Genomic DNA, 8459 nt, shown 5'->3' with positions numbered 1-8459 from the left:
CCCCCGAGAGTAGTAGAAAAGTAGATGCAAAGTTAGGGGTAAAATTCATAAGTTCAAAGTGGAAAGAAAAGTGGTGAATTTATTTGTGTCGTGCCACGACGTGCATTTATTGGGAGGCAACCCAATTTATAGTGTAACTTCTTTTAAATTTTTTCAGTATCATTTTTTTGGTTTGTTTTTACAGGTTCTGGATACGTCTGAGTATCCAAAATTTGGATCTAAGGAGCACGTTTGAGCTTAAGTGTGGGTGACGACCCGTGATAAAAAATTGAGAGAACATACTACTAGCTAGGCCTAAAGGCCTGAGGGAGTTTTTCTAACCCTTGTTTTAAATTTTATTTATTGCTTTGGGGACATAACATCTTTTTAAGTGTGGGGTGGAAGAATAAATTTCTAATTTTAATTGTTTTATTGAGTCTTTATTTTTTTTTAGGATGAGTCCTTGGCTTTTATTTTCGATTCTTTTCCTGAGGATAGTCCCTTTTGAACCGAATGTCTTTTAATTTTTGTAGGAATATTTTTTTAGAGAAATGAACAAGACCCTTTTTAGCGGTGTGATACTTGCTATCTAGGTTTAATTTTTGAGTACTACTTTCTTGTGAATCTTGACTGATAAGGAAATTGCATACTTGTTGACATCTAAGCTCATGATTGTGACTTTGCATATAACTTATTTTATTTTGTAGTTTGTTATGTCCTATATCTTTTAGAAGTGAAATTGATCTATCTTGATTGATACTTATGTCATGTATGGTGAGAATTTATTTATTCCATGTTTTGCATCATAATCTAGAACTTGCCTACATGTTATTGAAGCGGAATAGGAAGTGTTGCTTTGTTTAGGATATAATAATAGACTTTCTTTGGTTTGTCTGGTAAATTTTAGCCTTTTCAGATATTATATCACTAGTCAGTCTTTTTGAGTCTGTATCCTTTTGTTGGTAGTCATATTTTGCCCTTGACTATTTATAGAGTCCCTAATTTTTGCACCTTGCTTCCTTGAGCATTATAGCATAGACTTATTCTAATTATCAATGCTGAGAAAAAGGGATGGGGATGGTTGAGTGAAAAGGTAATTAATAATAGTTACAAAGTGCTTTAAATCCCCTCTTTGAAAGAATGTGATGTAAAAAAAAAAGATGAAAAAAAAGGTTACCTTGATGATGACCCTAGTATTTTCAAGGACATCGTGCACCTTAACGCATGTAAAATTTATAAGTTGAGGGTGACTATTATGAAGGAAAACTTAAAAAAGTTATTTACATTTTTTTTTGAAACATTCTTGAGATGATGAGAATTATTTGTGCAATAATTGTTCAAGAGAGGGCTGAAAATAAAGAGAAGGAAATAATGGGTGATGAAGTCTTAAATTGCAAAGTGCTAAAGGAAGTGTAAGTCACTATTATATAGTTTTCCTACCCGTCTCCTAGCCTACATTACAACCCGTTAAAGCCCTATTTGATTCTATTCAAGCATGCTTAATTAACGAAGATGTCAATAATTGGTAAGCCTATGGTTCTTTGTGCATACAAGTGAATTTTATATGTGAGTGAGAGAGTTGTTCTTGATATGATGTCCTTAATTTATATTAAATATTTTTGAATTGATTTTGTGAACTATTTATTTTTGTGAGGGCACTTGTTTCATGATTGATATGTGATTTTATTAGCTTTATTTGATAAGAGTAGGTGAGCAAGCTTAAATTTGATGAGTTCAAAGTCTTTTTTTGAGGTTAGGAGATAAGAGATTTGTTGTTTATTTGGATGTCTTGCATAATGATTGGTAAATTGTACTTATTGTTTTTGAAATTGGTATATGGTATAATTGTTTGTATTAACTAAAATGATGACATTTCTGTTGGGAATTAAACACACAACACACACAAATAATCTAGAGAAAAGAGAAACAGAACACAAACGGGACACACAAGAATTTAACGTGGTTCGGTTTCCCTACTCCACGACTGTAACAGGAGGATTTTATTTCACTTGTGCTGCCCTAGAATTACAAATACAAGGATCATATTTATAGGAAAGCCAAATGGTTAACCTAGGGTTTCAGTAATGGGTCGGGCCGGCTCACAAGCCTCCACAAAGCCCAACAATCTCCCACTTGGAGGCTTGAAGAATTTCAACTGTCATCCACTTAGAACACTTGTATGTCTAGTAATCTTTTTCAACTCTCTCCTGCTACAGCGGCCTTCTCATCAGTCAACTGAAAGGCCCGTTGAAGCTCCCCGAAGCTTCAACACATCAGTCACGGCTGAAACTGCCCTTGACTCGTCCTCGGTCCCTACCGGCTCCCACTTGAGACACGAACTGCCGGATCCTAGAACTCCCTGAGAACAAACACTCTCCATACTCAGCAAGATATTTTCTGGAGACGTATCAACAGCTGGAATACTGGTTCTCTTGACCCACTGTCTTCTAGGAGCCTTGGCTGAAGCACGGCCGGTGCTCCCACTGCCACGAACGCCTCTGACTGGTCTTCCTGAACCTTTCCTTGCTCGTTCATCCTGAATCTGACCTGTGGCTCTGGGTTTCTTTCTTGCAAAGACAACCTTCTTCTGCCCACGAGATTCTGTGAACCGGACTTTGTTTTTCTTCTGAACTGGGACGGTCACTCCCTCAGACGGTAATCCGACAATATACAACGATCCTCTTTTTGTTCCACGAGCCATGACAAGATTGCCCCTCACGACCTTCCACTGCCCATTTCCGAACTTCACATGATGTCCCTGTTCATCCAACTGCCTAACAGAAATCAAACTTTTCGTCAAGCTTGGAACAACTCTGACATCCTTCAAGGTCCAGAAACCGACTGGCGTCTTCAGCACCATGTCACCCATGCCCGTAACATCAAGAGCTCTATCGTCTGCAAGCCTTACCTTTCCAAAGTCTCCAATAACCAGATTCTGCAATGCTTCACTGCTGTGGGTAGCGTGAAAAGAAGCACCAGAATCCATGACCCAGGAATCCACATTGCTCTCCGCGCAACAGATAAACAAATCCTCGTTGACGCTGTCTTCTGCAATGTTGACTTGTTTGTCTTTCTGGCATTGATTCCTGAAATGCCCCACCTCCTTGCAGTTCCAACATGTTACACCTGAGCCATCCCGAGCCTTTGACTGACTCCTTCTTCGGTTCCTGCTCCCACTACCTCTGTTATTTCCTCTGCCTCTGACGACGTTTAGCATATCACCTGATGATTCTCCAGAACTCCTTCTTCTGACATCCTCGCCAAGAACGAGATCACGAATCTTCTCAAAGGTGAATCCATTAGGTCCCACTGAACTGGCAACTGCTGTAACCGTTCCGGACCAACTGTCAGGCAATGATGATAACAGTAGTAAAGCTTGAACTTCATCATCGAACTTAATGCCAACTGACAAAAGTCTGGCTAAGATCGAATTCAATGAGTTGATGTGCTCGGTAACTGAACTGCCTTCCTTCATCTTTGTGTTCACCAACTCTCTAATCAGAAAAATTTTGTTTGCTGCAGATGGCTTCTCGTACATGTTAGACAAGGCTTCCAAGATGCCTTTCGCTGTCTTCTCCTTAAGAATGTTGAACGCAACATTCTTGGTCAACGAGAGTCGGATAACTGACATAGCTTTCCGATCCAAAACTGCCCACTCTGCATCAGACAATTTTCCTTGCTTGTCACCCAACACTACGTCCAAATCTTTCTGAACCAGCAAATCTTCAATCTGCATCTTCCACCAACTGAAATCTGTACCATCGAACTTCTCAATTCGGAACTTCCCATCTTCTGCCATCTCAAAGGACTTCGGCAATTCCCTTAACGGCGTCTACAGACAGCGGGCGGCGATTTGGACGATGCTCACGATCTGGACGCTCGCGGCTGGATCTGAGGCTCCTCGACGCGGCGGCCAACGGAACGGCGCGACGGACAGCACACGGACGACGGCTGTTCGCACCCTGCGCGGTTCTCCTAGCCGGCTGCTGCTTGAGGTTACCCACACGGTAACGGCGGCTACTCCTCCCTGCACACAGTTCTTCACACAAGAACCCTAGGTGACAATTTCTCACAGTTTGTGTTACAATGTTGTTGAAACCTCGCTCTGATACCAATTGTTGGGAATTAAACACACAACACACACAAATAATCTAGAGAAAAGAGAAACAGAACACAAACGGGACACACAAGAATTTAACGTGGTTCGGTTTCCCTACTCCACGACTGTAACAGGAGGATTTTATTTCACTTGTGCTGCCCTAGAATTACAAATACAAGGATCATATTTATAGGAAAGCCAAATGGTTAACCTAGGGTTTCAGTAATGGGTCGGGCCGGCTCACAAGCCTCCACAAAGCCCAACAATTTCTATTTTGATCTATCTGTTATGAGCTTTAATGTTGCTCCAGGACGAGCAAAAGTTTAAGTGTGAGGTGTTGATGTGAGGCCAAAAACACATATTTTAATCATTATTTGCCTCATATTTATTATTTATATTTGTCCTTTTTGAGCATTAATTTTATGAATTGTGCTAAACAGAGTATTTTATTTATAGGAGTAAATTGACATAAAGTTAAAAAAATTTGAAGCTAAAAGGAATTAAATATGAAAGATTGAAGAAGGAAATCAAGCAGACAAGTTGATGGATTAAATTGAATATAATAATATAATATATATTTAGGGTTTTGCAATTATAATTATAACCTGCTACCACGTGGACAAGTTTGAAAATAGGCTCAATTGGAACGCAATGCCTCACGCGGAAAATAGAGAGGAAATTAATTTCTTTTTGGTTTTGGTTTCTTAATTTATTTTGGACTCAATTATTTTATTTAGGGTTTACTATATCTATAAATAGTCCATACAAATAATTATTGGAGGCATTTGATATAGGGGAAAATCTAGAGGAGGTACTTTTGAAGAAAAAGTCGTTAATACTTTTAGGGTTCTTTTCTTCTTCTTGTTTTCTTAGAGATTAGTAGCTAAAACCCTTGTTCTGGGTTGTAGCTATGAATTGAATGTTGATTACTAATAGTGTTTTGAATCAATTTTTGGTTGTCATTATAAGTTACTTCTAAAATATGAGATAAATCTATTGTCTAATCTTAAAATTGAGAGAAATGAGGTTAGATAGACGAAAGAATATAGAGAGCTCGATCGACCCATTAGATTGAGGTGGTTTGTGTTTAAAATTGACGCCCGGACGAACAACTTGCCTGGTTAAGAAATAGGATGAAATATAAATGCTCGCCGATTAGTTAACTTATCCCCACCCAAGAATGTAGTTAGGTATCTAATTGGAGTAGGCGAAAAGAGCGGTGTAGCCGTACTCATATAATTAACCCTATAAACTAGTAGCTTGACAACTAAAATTTGTTCTAAGCCAAAAATATGATACATGAAATCCAATATATGTTGCAGCCCAGGAATTTTTCAACTATTGTAAGTAATTTTATTATTTTTATTTCTACATTCTTTTCTTTTCACACTCTTAAATAAATAACTAGACTAGCATAATTAATAAAAATAGCTAATTGACAAGTCATTTGGGATCGATAATCTGGTTTTTTTAAGAGCCACTATATTACTTGTGCAATCAGATTATCCATCCCAAAGAACTTCTCAATTAACTATTTTTACTAAATTATATTAGTCTAATTATTTACATAAGAGTGCCAAAAGAAAAGAATATAGAAATAAAAATAAAAGAATTACTTACAATGGTTGGAAAATTCCAGGGCTGCAACATATATTGAATTTCATGTATCATATTATTGGCTTAGAACTAATTTTAGTTGTCAAGTTACTGATTTATAAGGTTAATTGTATGAGTCGAGATCCACACCTCTCGTTGCCTACTCCAATTAGATACCTAACTACATCGTTTAGTGGGGATATAAGTAAACTAATTGGCGAGAATTTATATTTCATCCTATTTCATAACCAAGCATGTTGTTCGTCCAGGCGTTACTCCTAAATACAAATCACCTCAATCTAATGGGGTCAATCGAGCTCTCTATATTCTTTGGTTTATCTAACCTCTCGTATCTCGATTTTGAGATTAGACAATAGATTTATGTCATGGGCATCAAGCACGAAACACTAAAACAAGAATAGAGAAGTAACTTATAATGACAACAAAAATTTAATTCAAAACTCCACTAATAATCAACATTCAATCCGTAGCTACAGCGCCAAAACAAGTGCTTTAGCTAATAATCTCTAAGAAAACAAGAAGAAGAAAAGAACCCTAAAAAGTATTAACGAATTTCTCTTCCAAAGTACCTCCTCTAGATTTTCCCCTATAATTGAATGCCTCCAACAATTATTTGTATAGACTATTTATAGATGTAGTAAACCCTAAATAAAATAATTAAGTCCAAAATAAATTGGGAAACCAAAATAAAAAAAGGAATTAAATTTCTTTCTATTTTCAGCGTGAGACATTGCATTCCAATTGTGCCTATCTTCAAACTTGTCTACGTGGCAGCAGGTTGCAATTTTGCAAATTTACTTGATACAATTCGCAACTTATATATTTATGTATTATTATATTCAATTTAATGCATTAAGCTGTCTGCTTGGTTTCCTTGTTTCATCTTTCATATTTAATTCGTTTTCGCTTCAAACTTTTTCAACTTTACGCCAATTTACTCCTAAAAATAAAATACACTATTTAGAACAACCCATAAAATTAATGCTCAAAAAAGAAAAATATAAATAATAAATATGAGAAAAATAATGATTAAAAATATGTTTGGCCTCACATCAAGGTCTAACTCCGACTGTAGAAATCACAATAGACGAAAATTATCAATTTCAACAATTTCTAGCTCAATACAAAAAAATAAAGGACAAAGAAACTCATTTTGAACTACATAATGCATTAGTAGGACATTTACGGGAGCACCGTAGTATTCTTGAAAGCTGAATATTTATGTAGAATTAGAAATATTTTTTCAATTATGTAATATTTATTTAATTGTATTTCATTAATGATTACAATTTTATTTGTATTATCCATTATTATGCATAATGTATTATCTGCTAGCATTTTATATTATTTATAAAATGATGTTACAAAATAATTTTATATTAGACGATTATAAAAGGAAATAATATGAATTATATATGATAACTGTTTTAGAAAGAATTTATTTTATGAAATAAGAAAATATAAATGAAATAAGAGATAATAATGTAATAATAAAGAGAGAGAAAAATATTCTTTTTGGTGTAAAATTTGGTGCAGTGGATTGAAGTTGATTACACCAAATTTGGTATTGGCATCAAATTTTGTGTAAAATTTGGTTTTTGGGTTGGAGATGCCTTTAGAAATGACTCGGGCATCAAAGTCTTTGTGAATATGTACGCAACTTGCTCTTCACTTCTGCAATAGACAAGCCTGATCTTGCATCTTTGGTGAGATCACGCACGAAGTTATACCTCACATCTATCTATATATTTACTCCTTCTGTGTAGAACTTGATTCTTTGAGAGGTCAATTATGGAGGTATTGTCACAGTGAATAAGTGTTGGTCCCTTTTGCTTAAAACAAAGATCTTCAAGGATCTTCCTCAACCAAATAGCTTGTCAAACACATGATGTTGCTGCTACGTACTCTACCTCAATAGTCGATAAAGTCACAATAGGTTGCTTCAAAACATATCCAAATGTGCTTTTTCTATATTCTGCATTTCCAGCATAGTCGCTGTCGGAATAACCAACTAAATCTTCAGTTTCTTTCATCCGATGAAAATTCCTCGTGGTAGCTTGTAGATACATCTCTTTTGGACATTCCATGAACCTGCTAATGGGACTTACATCGTGCATGATATCAGACCTTGTTGTTGTCAATAACATTAGTTTATACTTCTTGTAGTACGGGTTCTAGAATATAATATTATACAAATTTTAGTAAATGTATATACAAAATATCTAATTTTACGGAAAGACCATGGATGTTGGTGCCCTACTTTTTGGCTCTAAATTCGCCACTGTTTCTACCTTTAAGTTCTTTGATGAATTTCAAACCCTTGTCCATCAGTGTGCTCAAAAAGTTGCAATTTTTCATCTGAAATCTATCCAGAATATCTTGCACATACTTCTTTTGAGAAATAAAAATACCATCAATAGACCACTTCACTTTTAGATCAATAAAATAATGCATCATACCCACATTAGATATGCCAAACTCAACCATTATCAATATATTAAAATCCTCAATCATAGCTATATCACTTTCAGTATAAATTCAGTCATCCACATATAAACATACCATTAAGGCCCTTGCACCCTTCTTTTTTTTAATGTAAAGGGTATGTTCATATGGACACTTTCAAAATCCATCCTTTGAAACATAAGCATCTATATGACTATACCAAGCTCTTAGGGATTGTTTTAGTCCATATAAAACAATCTTCAATTAAACACATTATTCTCAACACCATATTTCAAATATCCAAGAGGTTGTTTAATAA

General features: G+C 35.7%; 1 long non-coding RNA gene across 1 annotated transcript in view; it reads left to right on the top strand.

Moving 5' to 3' along the window:
• The window catches only part of LOC114074399, a 2331-nt gene extending 2070 nt beyond the window's left edge, over positions 1–261 (top strand). The window contains exon 2 of the long non-coding RNA XR_003574795.1: positions 185–261. This is a non-coding gene — a long non-coding RNA (uncharacterized LOC114074399). The remainder of the gene's footprint in view (positions 1–184) is intronic.
• The last annotated feature ends 8198 nt before the right edge of the window (positions 262–8459 follow it).

Source organism: Solanum pennellii, chromosome 10, assembly GCF_001406875.1.
Source record: "Solanum pennellii chromosome 10, SPENNV200".
Classification (NCBI taxonomy): domain Eukaryota; kingdom Viridiplantae; phylum Streptophyta; class Magnoliopsida; order Solanales; family Solanaceae; genus Solanum; species Solanum pennellii.
The sequence above is the reverse complement of the archived record's forward strand: the minus strand, read 5'-3'. Positions and strand labels throughout refer to the sequence as shown.